Genomic DNA, 15,295 nt, shown 5'->3' on the forward strand with positions numbered 1-15,295 from the left:
AACCTCTGCCATGTGGCTCACCAGGGTAAGCACCCTGGTGGGCTGGGCCAGTTTGTTTACCTGCAGCGTCGGCAGGTTTGGCAGCCCGCAGCTCCCACTGGCCGTGGTTCGCTGTTCCAGGCCAATGGGGGCAGCGGGAAGTGGTCCAGGTGAGGGATGTGCTGGCCCCGGCTTCCCACCACCCCCATTGGCTTAGGATGGCAAACTGCGGCCAGTGGGAGGCGCGATAGGCCAAACCTGCCGACATGGCAGCTTAAACAAACTGGCCTGGCCTGCCGGGGTGCTTACTCTGGTGAGCCGCATGCCAGAGGTTGCCGACTCCTGCATTAGTACCTCACCTTTAAATTCAAAAAGATTTGGGGATCAAAAATTTAGAATCCAGTTAAACTAAGAAAAGTTCTTTAGTACCAAAAGGAGATTGTTTCCAATTTCCACTTGACCTGAAGAATAAGAGTCATGACAATCACAGTCCTGTGGGAAGCACTATGTGTGGGAGATTCTGCTTGAATAAAATTGTGATTTCTCCCATTTCAATATTTGTAAGAATATTCTTTTTAATAAATTAGAAATAAATTAAGATTAAATCTGTGCATATGCCTATATATGCTTTTGTATTTAAAGTGGAACGATAATCTTTTTGAGAGAGAGAGAGAGAGAGAGAGAGAGAGTGAGAGAGAGTAAGGGTGTGTGTATTACCCTGATAGTTTCCCTTCAAATATAGCTATATATCTACACAATTTCTTACTCATATTATGAAAAAGACCTTGATTCCTATCAAAGAATCATTGAAATGTAGAGTCTAAAGGGACTTCAAGAGTTTGTCAAGTCCTGCTCTCTGCACTAAGGCAGGACCAAGCATACCCAAACCATCCCTGACAGGTGTTTGTCTAACCTGTTCTTAAAAACCTCCTATAATGAGGATCCACAACTTCCATTGAAAGCCTATTCCTGTGTTTAACAGTCCTTCTAATGAGAAAGTTTTTTTCCTAATATCCAACCTAAATTTCCCTTGCTGCAAATTAAGCCCATTATTTCTTGTCCTACCTTCAGTGGACATAGAAAACAACTGATCATCATCCTCAAAAGTATGCCTTTTAATACACGCAAATTTAAATATATACTAGGGCTGTTGGTTAATCACAGTTAACTCATGCGATTAACTCAACAAAATTAAAAAATAATTAAAATTTAAAAATTAAAAAAAATAATCATGATTAATAACAGTTTTAATTGCACTGTTAAACAGTAGAATACCAATTAAAATGTATTAAATATTTTGAATGGTTTTCTACATTTTCAAATATATTGATTTCAATTACAACACAGAACACAAAGTGTACAGTGCTCATTTTATATTATTTTTATTACAAATATTTGCACAGTAAAAATGATAAACAAAAATAGTATTTTTCAATTCACCTCATACAAGTACTGTAGTCCAATCTCTTTATCATGAAAGTGCAACTAACAAATGTACATATTTTTGTTACATAACTGCACTCAGAAATGAAACAATGTAAAGCTTTAGAGCCTACATGTCCACTCAGTCCTACTTCTTGTTCAGACAATCACTAAGACAAACAAGTTTGTTTACATTTACGGGAGATCATGCTGCACGCTTCCTATTTACAATGTCACCTGAAAGTGAGAACAGGTGTTTGCATGGCACTGTTGTAGCTGGCTTTGCAAAGTATTTGCGTGCCAGGTATGCTAAACATTCATATGCCCCTTCATGCTTTCAGAGGATATGCTTCCACGTCGTTGACGCTTGTTAAAAAAAAATTGTGACTGAACTCCTTGGGGGAGAACTGTATGTCTCCTGTTCTGTTTTACCTGCATTCTGCCATATATTTTGTGTTATGGTAGTCTCGGATGATGTTGTTTGATTTAAGGACACTTTCACTGCAGTATTTGACAAAACACAAAGAAGGTACCAATGTGAGATTTCAAAAGATAGATGCTGCACCAAGGTTTAGGAATCTGAAGTGAGCAGAAAACATCTGAATCTGAAGTGAAAACATCAAGAATCCGAAGTGAGTAAAAAACATCTAAAATATTTAAATAAATGGTACTTTATTATTGTTTAACACTGCGATTAATTGCATGATTAATGGCAATTTTTTTAATCATTTGACAGCCTTAATATATACATATAGGAACACAGAACGTAGGTCATATTTACAAGATAGGACTCTATCCTGGGAAGCAGTGCCTCTGAAAAAGATTTGAGTGGAAGGTTTGTGGTGAATAAACAAATGAACATGAGCTCCTAGTGCAATATTGTGGTCAAGACACCTAATGTAATACTTAAATATACTAACTGGGGACTCTTGAGTAGGAGCAAAGAGGTTATTTTACCTCTGTATTTGGCATGGATATGACCACTGCTGGAATGCTGTGTCCAGTTCTGACCACAATTCAGCATAGGAGGTTTAGGTTGGATATTAGGAAAAGCTTTCTAACCGTTAGGGTGGTTAGGCACTGAAATAAATTGCCTAGGAGATTGTGGAATCTCCATCATTGGAGATTTTTAAGAGCAGGTTAGACAAACACTTCTCAGGAATGGTTTAGATAATACTTAGTCCTGCCTTGAGTGCAGAGGACTGGACTAGATGACCTCTTGAGGTCCCTTCCAGTCCTGTGATTCTATGATTCTCTGAAAGTATGCAAGGGCATGTGGCCAACTCATGTGATACTAAACTCCATCTTGTGCCTGTACTTTTCCGCTAACTGTGCTGGGGGCTTTGTTTGGGACAGTGAAGTTCCCTCCACATGGCAGAAGCTATTAAAAGCCCTGGAAATATCTCAGTTTTGCCCCTTTCCTGCTCTGATCTCTGGACTATGGACTTATATTAATGGGAGCATTCTAACCAAGGGGCTGAGGACCTTTCAATCTGTTGGAAGTAACCATTGACTAACAAGCCGGCAGTTTATTTCGTCATTGCTTCAAGCCTGATACAAGAACTTTGCAATAAGTGTATGTATGTGATTCCTTTGAGCATTTTAACTCTCTCCTCTTTCTTTTCTCTTATAAATAAACCTTTACATATTAGATACTAAAGGATTGGCAACAGCGTGATTATTGTATAAGATCTGAGTTGTATATTGACCTGGGTATGTGGCTGGTCCTTTGGGATCAGAAGAACCCTTTGTTTGATTAATTTTTTTTAAATAACCACTCATCTTTAAGTCTAGTGTCCAGGTGGTGAAAGAAGGACTGGAATACCTAAGGAGACTGCATTTCTGACTTCCTGTCAGCCAGTGTGGTGAGACTTTGTTGCCGGTTTGGTATATCTTATGGAAGAATATAAATGTATAGCTAATGTAACCTGAAGCAGACAACTGGTTTATAAACAGTCTGTAACTATCAAATTCTAACTGAATATTTTATCTATTGTTGCCTGATTAATTTGATTATCATTCAGTTAATAAATCACAAAAGTATTTATATATTTAATGGACAAACACAACCAATTCCAATAAAGATGGCTGTATCTTTCATTAAGATAAAATAAATACTTTTCCTTGGGAACTAAAGTAATAAATGTACAGCATTTTTTTTTCAGTCAAATCATTTAAGGCTTTTCTTGGATCCCGTGAGTCTCTGTAACTTTATCAAAGAACAGAAGAGGAAGAAAAAACCCACAGAGGAAAAGAAGAATTATTGCTCACCAGGTTAGTAATTATGAAAGAAAGAAAGAAAGAAAGAAAGAAAGAAAGAAAGAAAGAAAGAAAGAAAGAAAGAAAGAAAGAAAGAAAGAAAGAAAGAAAGAAAGAAAGAAAATTGCTTAGATATCTGGGGAAAGGATTTTAATGACATCCCCAAAAAATACCTTAACCAGAGGAATTTCATTACAATATATTTGAAGGCTTTTTCTAGAGATGTTAGGGTCAGAAAAATGGGAGGCTTGGGACACTGCTAGAGTGCTGGTGAAGAAACAGCCTGAACTCTGATAAGACCCAAACCCAGAAACATTGCTAAATCTAATGAGCCAACGTACACCAGCTTGGTCTAATAATTAGTAAGGAAGGATGATGAAGAGGGGAGCATTGGAACAGCTTCTGGCCCAGATTCATTAAGGTTCTTAAGCACGTGCCTACATTTACTCACATGAATAGCCCCGGTTAAGTCAATGGCACTGCTCACATGCTTCCAGTTAGGCCCCTTGCTGAATCAGGACCTGTATGATTAAAATAGTAAACCATATGAGAGGTGAAACAGCTTTTAGTAAATATAAAATCCCCTCCAATGTGTGTTTGTGTGTGTGTATGTGTATCACAGAGAGATTAATAAAATCTCTTTTGTGTATAAACCAAAGTGTTTGGCACCTACAGATCTAGTGCTCTGTACATATCAAACTGAAACATTCTTTGGACTGAGGTTGGATCATAGTGGGTGACCAAATAATGGAATGTGTATAATCTTATATTCTAACCCTGCTAACCTGTGGAGAATTGTGTCCACATGCTCCTAGTGACTAACAAAGGATGCCTGTTACCACAGTTGTATGCTGCAACGAACAAGATGATGCAATAGATTATGATCCAAAGATGTTCTGTAATTGGTAAGGGATATTTATTATTGCAGATGTTTTCTGTGATTTATGAAATAATGACACATTGAAAAATGTTTGTAACTCATTAGGAATTGCTTATTGCCACAAATGTTCTTAGTAATAATGACTGGATTAGAAATTCCTTCAGTTTATCAACCATGTAAACTGAGATACCATAAAAGATGTTCCATTAGTATTAGGTAAATTGAGATACCAGAAAACATAGTGGAATAAATTGTGGGAAAGTAGTTTCTCTTCTAAAAGAATTTCTTTTTCCCACACCTTATGAAAAAGGAAGTGTTTTGGGGAGTTAAGTTGGAAGTGCACAAGCTGCTATTGCTTCACCTGTTACAAAGGGTTTGATAAAGTGTGCTTTACTTTCTGGATTGCACGGTATTCATCTTTGACTAATAGTCTCTGATTCCGTAATTCCAACAGAGCTGATTATCTGATATCACGTTATTAATCTTACCATTATTAAATTCATTGTATGCAGTGTGGTTGTAGCCATGTCAGTCCCTGGGTATTAGAGAGAGAAGGTGGGTGAGGTAATAGCTTTTATTGGACCAAGTCCTATTGGTGAGAGGGACAAGCTTTTGAGGTTACACAGAGCTCTTCTTCCGATCTGGGAAACTAACACTCAGGGATGAAGAAGAGCTCCGTGCAAGCTCAAAAGTTTGTCTCTCTCACCAATAGGACTTGGTCCACTGAGAGATATTACCTCACCCACCTTGTTTCATTATCACATTTGAAAATGCAAGCACTGCCACAGTAGGACCTTTAGGATGATTGCCTAAAAATGTCTTTCCCGGAGCTTCCCATGGCATGGGGCAATGTGCAGACTGCATCGTTCCTTAGGACAGCACAACACATTACCTCTTATGTGCCTGTGCATATTGCCTCTTTCTCACTTCCTTTGGGTAGTGTGTGCCCCTCAGGGCACTCAGAGGAAGTCGTCCTCCTGCATCGGACCATAGACAAACTGGTTCTTAATCTGCAATATGTATAACTGGAAAGTACAGAGCAGCAATAAAATAATAATAACAGATGAACAAAACCAATGAGATTTTTATTGCAAATCTTTTCACAGAGGTATGTAGTGGCACTGAATTATAGCTGAACAACTTATTTCCTTAATCCCCTGTCTATGCCTCTCTCTCTCTCTCTCTTTCCCTTTCCTGATAAAAATGGCATGGGGCCATTTTAATACAAACAGTACGTCATGGTTCATAATTTTAAAAGTGTAATATTTTTCAAATATGCAGACTATAAGTGATGGGTGTTTTGGAATCTGGCTGCTAAGTTTCAGATACTCAAACCACTGGACGCCAACAACAACAATAATCAAATAGTAAAAGTACTGACAATTGGAATTTTACAGCTCTGGGGTACACAGAGATAGTAAGAGATACTTTCTCAAATATATAGGATGAAAAAAAGAGAAACAGTAGTCTACAAGCATGAAAACCTGTGAAGTTGAGCTATCCAGTTGAATTTCAGATACTTGGGAAGAAACTAAATAAACTGAAAGGGCTATGGGATTTTAATGGATTATTTAGATGCTTGCTGCTTTATGATAACATTGGTTATGACACTGAATCATTCTAGATATATTGATATAGTAATATCATGAGATGGCCTGATAAACACTACAGAAGTACTATTAATACCTTTGGATTCTGTGCTGCATTTTGATTAGCTGGGAGTTAAAGCAAACCCCACAGAGTACAGGATCTTGTAGAAATTCAGACTGACATAAGCAATCCTAAAATAAAGAACATGAAAGAATCCGATTCAAGTTAAAAAAACAAACAAACAAGCATATACATACCATACATAAACACAAACATGCATGCAATCATGCACAACAGACCTTATGGAAGGAAGATGGAGGAGGGAAAAACAGGAAGCCACAGTTCAGTGAAGATTCTTAATTGATTAGAATGCCCACAGCAGTAAGAGACAACGGGAAGAATCAATTAAAGATTAGAGATGAGTTATGGCAAGCAGAAAACTCTTAAATAATCAAGCACAGAAGAACAACAAAAATGAAATGATAAAAGAACCAAGGAGCTGACATGTAGCAAAGTTTTCTGTGCCCTTCACATTAAATTGTTGTCTTTGCCACTCAATTCCATTTCTTGGGTTTACGACTTTTCTTCTCTGTGGTAATTAAAAATATCACATTAAAATCACTTCTGTTTATATTATTGTCACGTTCAAAGATATTCAGGAAGGGGCATGTTGTTTTCTCTAGCTCAGTCTTCTGGTCATGAAAGTAGGAAAAACTTTCCTGTGAAATATAGTTTTAAAAATTTACATAATAGGATTCTGTATCACCCTCTTACACAGAAGCCATAAATTGCTGCAAGCTTGCTATACGTTATCCTAACATAGTTATATACTAACCACTGACATTTTAGCTAGAAGTAACTCATAGTAAGTTTAATAAACCCTTATGACTCTCACAAGGGATTGGTAGGTATTTTTAACTCAGGGAGGGACTCAGAGGAGATGGTAAGCAAGCTGTTTAGTGACACTATACACTCACTGTAATTTCATTATGTTGTAAAAGCCTTCTTATAACTTTTGAAATATTGTTTTATAGAAGATTGGCTTGCTACATAAATTGAGGTAAGTGGGTTTTCATTTCACTGGAAGCAAAATACAATATACACAAGAACATATATGTATAATATTTACATAGTCTGTGTTGCTACAATAAGCAAAACTCTTTAGTTTGAGATATTTAGAGATCTGCCCTACATGCAGTAAGACTATCAGGTTAATCTCACTGCATGTATGTCATAAAGCATTTAAAACACCAGAGTGAAACTATAAGATGCTTCCTCTCACTATCCTAATACCAGTAATTTACATTTAAATAAATGCTTTTTATCTAGAAGGATTGCAAAGCACTTTAGAAACTATATTCCACCTATAATTACCTCTCTTAAAAGACCACTTTAATTGTTGTTTTCAGCACTGTAGACATATTGTTCACAGGATATTAGAGAAATAAGGTGGGTGAGGTAATATATTTTCTTAAACCAACTTCTGTGGGTGAAAGAAGCAAGCTTTTGAGCTTACACTGAGCTGAGGAACCTGAAGAAGAGCTCTGTGTAAGCACAAAAACTTGTCTCTCTCCCCAACAGAAGTTAGTCTAATACAAGATATTACCTCATACACCTTGTTTCTCTAAGACTACTTCAAAGTATTTTTATGCAGATTATAACATAATTTTATTCAACGTTTAGTTACAGTCCACCTCTGCTTGGCACACATTTAAAATGACGGAAATCAGTTTAAGGCAACATGAACATTCACACCAATCTTAATTTATATGCAGCATCATTCAAATTTTATTATTTATAAAGACACTCAGCTCAACAGCAAAATCCTTTCAACTTCAACAAATAACCAGCTACAAAGTACACATCCAGTACCTCACAATCATACTCAAGTGCACCACCTGAACTCTGACCTTAAACTTTCATGTACAATAGGACCTATTAGGGTTTGATTCTCTATTAATATGCACTTTGTGAAAACAATTACCCTTGAGCAAGACGTATGTTAAACTTTATCATTCTGATTTGGTAGCATTTCATACCCACTCTGTATACACTTTTGAAAAATGTGCAAGGAAATGGAGAATCCTGTCCTATAGACTATCCCACTATGTGTATGTCTACAGGAACTATATCTTCATCTCACTGAGGCTAGAGTTCAGGTTGGTGTTTATGTGTTTAAGTATTAGGGGAATTAGATGTTCCAATCCCCCCTTCCCCAACAAAATCTTACTCAAAGTGGACCTGACGGACAGTATGGCCAAGATATAGTCCAGTGACACCTTTTTCTACATATGAAATTGTCACAGCTTTGAAATTTGGTATCTTGAAAAGGGGAGATTCTCAACTTATCTTTCAAATGCATTCCAGCACCGTCTCCTACTACTGAAAATGCATGTGGTACTGCATTGAATAAATTGTGACTTTTTTATGAATGATAGCCATGGTGAGTTATGTAGGCTGGCCACAGGTCTGTGCTGAGAGAATCTTTTCCCCACACCATCCCATATTCTGTATTGGTCATATATGTTACCAAAACAAAACAAAATAAACAAACAAAAAACAAAAAACCACTATTTTGGACATGTTTTAGAATGTTTTTAGCATTTTATTGGAATTACTTTTATAATCCTCTGTCTGTAAAGCCAGGTTACCATGATTCTCACGGTACAGGGCTCAGAAGGAGCCATAAATGACTAAAGAGTATTTTCCATATATCAAGCCACAAATCACAACATTATTATATACAGACAGTCTCTTGTAGATAAATGCAGAAACCTCAAATCATAGAACCATAGAAATGCAGGGTTTGAAGGCATCTTGAAAGGTCATCTACTCTAGCCCCCACTGCTGGGGAAGGACCAAATACATCTAGACCATCTCTGACAGGTGTTTGTCTAACCTGTTCTTAAAACCTCCAATGACAGGGATTCCAAAATCTCCTTTGGAAACTTTTTCCACTATTTGACTATCCTGATAGTTAGAAAATTTTAACTATTATCTAACCCAGGGTTTGGCAACCTCTGGCATGCAGCTTGCCAGGGTAAGCACCCTGGCAGGCCGGACCAGTTTGTTTGGCCAACCGCGGAAACCAATGGCCAATGTTCGCAGTCCCAGGCCAATGGGGACTGCGGGAAGCGGGGCAGGCCGAGGGATGTGCTGGTCTAACCCCTGATCTAACCTAAATCTCCCTTGATGCATTACTTCTTGTCCTAACTTCAGTGGACCTGGAGAACAACTGATCACCCTCTTCCTTATAACAGCCCTTAACAGACTGTTACCAGGTCCCCCACTTCTTTTCTCAAGACTAAACTTGCCCAGTGTTTTTAACCTTCTCTTATAGGTCAGGTTTTCCAAACCATTATTAATTTTTGTTGCTCTCCTCTAGACTCTCTCCAATTTTTCCATATCTTTCTTAAAGTGTGGCACCCAAAATTGGACACACAACTCACCAGTGCCAAGTAGAGCAGAACAATTACCTCCTGTGTCTTACATATTACACTTTGGTTAATATATCTCAGAAAGATATTAACCTTTGGCGAACTGAATTATGTCATTGACTTATATTCAGTATTCAATTTGTGATACAGGATAAGTCCCAGATCCTTTTCAGCAGTGCTATCAGCTAGTCCCCTTTTTGTAGTTGCGCATTTGATTTATTCTTACTAAGTGTAGTACTTTGCACTTGTCTTTATTCAGTTTCATCTTATTGATTTAAGAGCAATTCTCCAATTTGTCATGTTATTTTGAATTTTATTCCTGTCCTCCAAAGTGCTTGGAACCCCTCCCAGCTTGGTGTCATCCACAAATTGTATAAGCATACTATCCATTCCATTGTCCAAGTCATTCATGAAAATATTGAATAGTACTGGAATAAAACAGACCCCTGAAGAATACCACTAGATACATCTCCCTGAGTTTGACAATAAACCATTGATAACTACTCTTTGACTATGATCTTTCAACCACTTGTGTAAACAACTTGTAGTAATTTCATCTAGAACACATTTCCCTAATTTGCTTATGAGAATGTCATGTGGGACTGTGTCAAAGGCCTTATTAAAATGAAGATATGTAACATCTACAGCTTTCCCCAAATCTACAAGGCTAGTAACCTTGTCAAAGAAGAAAATTAGTTTGGTTTGGCATGATTTGTTCTTGACAAATCCATGGTATTTTCCAGGTGCTTACAAATTGATGGTTTAATAATTTATTCCAGTCTCTTCCCAAATATCAAAGGCACGCTGACCGGTCTATTTTTTGTCATTTTTCTCTCCCCAAGGCATGTATAGTTGGTGCATTTTACCAAGGCACCTTTGCTTTGCATTAGAAATTGTATAAAAAAGTGGTAAGAAGAATTTTGTAATTGGTGAAAAATATTATAAAATAATTTATCAGTAAAAATTGCATAACAAACAAGCATATGATGGTTTGGAGTTGTATAAAGGCTTTGACATCCTAATTCAGCAAAACCCTTAAGCACGGTCTTAAGTCCTATTGACAATGAGACTTAAAATGGACTTAAATATAAGAGCATGTTTAAATACTTTTCCCAATAGTGATGGAATTAAGCACGCACTTAAAATCTTTGTTCAATTAGTGCCTAAAACTGTATTAGTATTTCTTAGGGATGACCTACATAGCCTACCTACAGATTCACCACACATGAATAATTATCAAAGTTGAATTGCACTACACTTCCACTCCCATGTTCCCCCGGGATAGAGAATGAGAGAAAGAACAAACCACACATGACAGAGGTTAGTTACACCACTAAACGAACTAATGGAAAGGACTTAGGGTCCGTTTTTTAAAGGTATTTAGTGGAGCTACTCAGGAAATCAATAGGTAAGCAGATTTTCATTAGAAAATGCCAATTAATCAAAACCTAAATTGTTTATGGGAAAGGGTTGGTTTCAATGAATCTCCCGATTCAAATTTTTTTGGGGGAAAAAGTTTTAAAGTTGTCAAAATCTTCCACTTCCACACTTCTGAAATGAAAAGTTTTATTTTCCAATTTGAAACAACTTTTTGTTTTGAAATTTTAGCTTCCGTATGCTCAACAAAAAAGGCTAATTTTTTAAAAGTCAAAATTGAAATGTTTTGAAATTATCAACATGAAAAGCTTAGAACAGGGATCAGCAACCTCTGGCACGCGGCTCACTAGGGTAAGCACCCTGGCGGGCCGGGCCAGTTTGTTTACCTGCCACGTCAGCAGGTTCGGTGGAATGCAGCTCCCACTGGCCATCCCAGGCCAATGGGGACAGCGGGAAGCGGCGCAGATGAGGGATGTGCTGGCCGCGGCTTCCTGCCACCCCCATTGGCCTGGGACGGCGAACCGCGGTCAGTGGGAGCCGTGATCAGCTGAACCTGCCGACACAGTGGGTAAACAAAGTGGCCCGGCCCGCCAGGGTGCTTACCCTGGTGAGCCACGTGCCAGAGGTTGCCGATACCTGGCTTAGAATAACAAATACAAACTTTTTTTTTTCATATTATGATTTTGAATTTTTTTTCCAAGATTTTGATTTTTGCCCCAATTTGTGACAGGAACAAATAAAATCTAAAAAATTCTCACTGGATAGGAAAACTGTTTCCCACCCAGCTCTAATATTTAGAAGCCTAAAGAGGCAGATAGGCACATAGTAGGTTTTTCAAAAGCACCTATCTCCTGTTGATTTTAGCTGGGTAGCTAGGATTTCTGCTTGTGAAATAAACTGCAATATAAATTCCACTTTGTAGTGATATTTTTTCTATGGTAAAACTTTCCTGTTTCTTGATTTACTGTTGTGTTCCGATGTCCTACTGTTCAACTCTTTCTTATTATCTATAAGGGGATATGATCTTTCATTCACAAACACCTTATATGAACTTGTAGATATTTGGGTTATGTCCATTTATTGATTTATTGGGGCCATTGCTAAGTTTTTTTCCTGGGTATGGGGTATACCAGAATTTACATTTCAGTCCCGTTAGGTACTTAGCTACATTATTAGTCATTATTAGTGATGAGTGCAGTATAAGAACCTAAGCAGAACAGAAAATAATAGGACAGAACAGAACATGTTGTATGGGCCTCACCACGCATGTTGAAGGAGTAAGGGGATTCTTCTTCCTTCCCAGGAGTTGAAGAGAAATCTCCCTCCCCTCAGATGTAGCAGGGCAGCAACAAGTCATTTCTATTCACTTCAAAGAAGCAAGACTGCCAGCAGGTAACCCCCAGTATTTACCCCAGCAGCCATGGGTGTGTCTCCATGTCTGGGTAGACCTGGCCTACTGCACTTTTCTCCTCCTGCCAAACACAAAGTTGGCTGTGTTGGTGGTGTTGGTGGGAACTCCACAGCACTGAGTCTTGGAGTTACCTATTGAGACACATGGTATAGTTCCCCAACTCAGTCCTATTGTCAGACTGCCTGCAGAATAAGGTAGACATTTCTGCATTGGGTCACATTTTCAAGTTTTTCTTCCCAAATATTAGGGCTAGACACATTTTTTTCTAAATTATAAGCTAAATTTCTGACATAATCACACAGCTACAGAAGCTAGGGGCCTTAGGTGCGAGCTTATAGTGCATCTCCTTTAGCTAGCCCTGCCTCCCCAAATTTATGCCAGTAAAACCTTTGCATCATTATACACTACCTTGTTGTTTTGTACTGTCTCTCTCTCTTTATCTGTACACACAAAAACATCAGTAAGAGAGAGAGCGACATATATTGTTTCCATTTTCTTGTCTTCAATACTTTTCAGGGGGAAAAATCTGTATTACATTTCATTTTATTTTCAATCTTTTCCTCAGCTGGGTAGCTAGTATTTCTGCTTGTGAAATAAACTGCAATATAAATTCCACTTTGTAGTGATATTTTTTCTATGGTAAAACTTTCCTGTTTCTTGATTTACTGTTGTGTTCTGATGTCCTACTGTTCAACTCTTTCTTATTATCTATAAGGGGATATGATCTTTCATTCACAAACACCTTATATGAACTTGTAGATATTTGGGTTATGTCCATTTATTGATTTATTGGGGCCATTGCTAAGTTTTTTTCCTGGGTATGGGGTATACCAGAATTTACATTTCTGTATTGTGCTTCCTTATATTATAAATATTTTCAATGCTATGCTAGACAGTCATATTATAGCTACCATCAGTTAGTGAAAACCAGAACAGACAAGTAATTCCCTCAGAAAACCCACCAAAAGTCACAGGAAATACAAAATAAAGGTCTGTTCCAAAAGCCCTTTTGAAGTCAGTAGAAGTCTTTCCACTGACTTCAATGAGCTTTGGATAGGTCCCATAGTCAAAGGGCCAAACCAAGGACATAACACTATTCAGATGTAAAAATTGCTAATGTGAGGCCCTCAACTCAAATATCATGCTCTCCTTCATATACCCTGCTTCTTTTCTAAACATCATGCCCATCCTAATCCAAATCACCCTTTTCTTACCACCATTACTTACCATCCCTGGTGGCCCTTGCCCATTCCTCAACCTCTTCATATTTCTGATGGACCTGTCCTTCTTCTCACTCCTCCAATTCCCTTCATTACCCTGGTGGCTCTGTTCTTCTTCTCATGCTAAAATTCTGTGTCTGTTCTGTTTCCCGTGGTCACAACTCCCCCCCCCCATTGATTAACAGTTTCATTGTTCCAGTGGAGTAAGACTTGAATGAGGCTATAGGTGTGGAGCGAAAACCAGACTTCACATAGTTAAGGCCAATCCCATGCAGCACTTTACAACATTCAGAACAGAGACCTTTCACTGGATTCTGTGTTCCATAGGGAGCCAATTCAGAAAGCAAAGCAGCAGGGAGGTGTATTTTTGGCAATGTATGTTACTGAGCAGGCAGACTGCTGTATTCTGCATCAGTTTGTGGCTTTCAAGGCATTGGGCTTCATCCCTAGACAAAGAAATTTCAGTAGTCAATTCTGGAGGTTACAATACTCACAGTCTTTAGTTTAGTTCCATTCTTCAGCTGGAGTGCTATGTGTGAAACGTTAGCAGAATATGGTTCTAAAGATCTCTTCCCATTGTGTAGAATCTGTAGTTCTTTGATACAGATAAAGAGGGAAAGTCCACTAACACAGACTGAAGAAGGTAATGAAGTAGGCTCCAGGACAGAGAAAATATATTTTAGATTAAAATCACACATCAGATTATTACTCTTCCTTAACTACTCAAATCTGGAAATTCTCTCTTTTCCTTCCTATTGTATGTACACATTAACCTACAAAACACATTTTAATTAAGAGAAAAAACCAACAGTCCTTACATTGTTAAAGCTATTTGCCGAATGGCAACTTTTATGAAGTTTCCTAATATCAGTTTAGTTACTAGTTTTCTTGTTTTGTTCTTTGAAAAATGATACGCTCCATTATTATTCCTAGCACACAGTAGGTTTCTGCCTGTGAAGTTTTAGTGAGCTGTGACTTCTTTTTCTTGTTTGAATTTACAAATGCAAATGAATTTACAAATCCTTTCAGGTAAGGCTCAGAAGCACAATGTGAGGACTCAATACTACTAACCTTTACTCATGTGAGTAGTCCTTACTCTTGCTGTTTACCGTATTGACAACACACACTTTGCAATAAATCTCTTTTTTCCTCTAACATATTTTTTACTAGTCTGTAGTTTTATCCTTCATAATAAGTATAGTAACCTTCACAGTTGATAGAAAACAAGAAGTTATTCTTCCAAAGAAAAGTAGGAACTGAATCAAGAGTAACCCCCAATTGGAGTTTACCAGCTCCTGAAACTCTGGACTCAGCCTCTAGGGGGCCAACACTACGGAGTACAACAATAATAGGTACTAGAACTCTGTAGTGGGGCCGCTGAGAAAAAGGGCTGGAACAGGCCAGAGAGACTGCACAGACCAGCAGCCAATCAGCAAAGGCCTTTGGAGAGCCAATCAGGGCAAAGAAAGAGGCAGCCAATCAGGGCCGGGTTGGGCCCTATATAAAGGCTTCCTAGCAAATGAGAAGCCAGTCTCTCCCTGAGGTAAGGAGGTAGTACCTTGAACAGAGCAGTGCTGGGCAGGCTCGGGGGAGCAGAGGAGAACTCTGTCCCATTACCTGCCAGGCTGCAGCCCCTGACTAGAAGGGCCAAGAAGGTGCAAGAGGCCAAAGGGGAAGTGGCGCAGGGAAGATCGTCAGACAAGAGGGGAGAGAAGGAGTG

General features: G+C 38.3%; 1 long non-coding RNA gene across 1 annotated transcript; it reads right to left on the reverse strand.

Moving 5' to 3' along the window:
- Window positions 1-1,822: 1,822 nt before the first annotated feature.
- Window positions 1,823-14,275, reverse strand: LOC123361981. Its single transcript, XR_006576307.1, has 6 exons — window positions 14,070-14,275; window positions 6,227-6,321; window positions 5,433-5,517; window positions 4,446-4,556; window positions 4,112-4,181; window positions 1,823-2,006 (listed from the first exon to the last, which is right to left on the reverse strand). It is a non-coding gene; the product is annotated as an uncharacterized LOC123361981 (long non-coding RNA).
- Between the last annotated feature and the right edge of the window lie 1,020 nt (window positions 14,276-15,295).

The sequence above is a fragment of the Mauremys mutica genome, chromosome 1 (assembly GCF_020497125.1).
Source record: "Mauremys mutica isolate MM-2020 ecotype Southern chromosome 1, ASM2049712v1, whole genome shotgun sequence".
Taxonomy (NCBI): Eukaryota; Metazoa; Chordata; order Testudines; family Geoemydidae; genus Mauremys; species Mauremys mutica.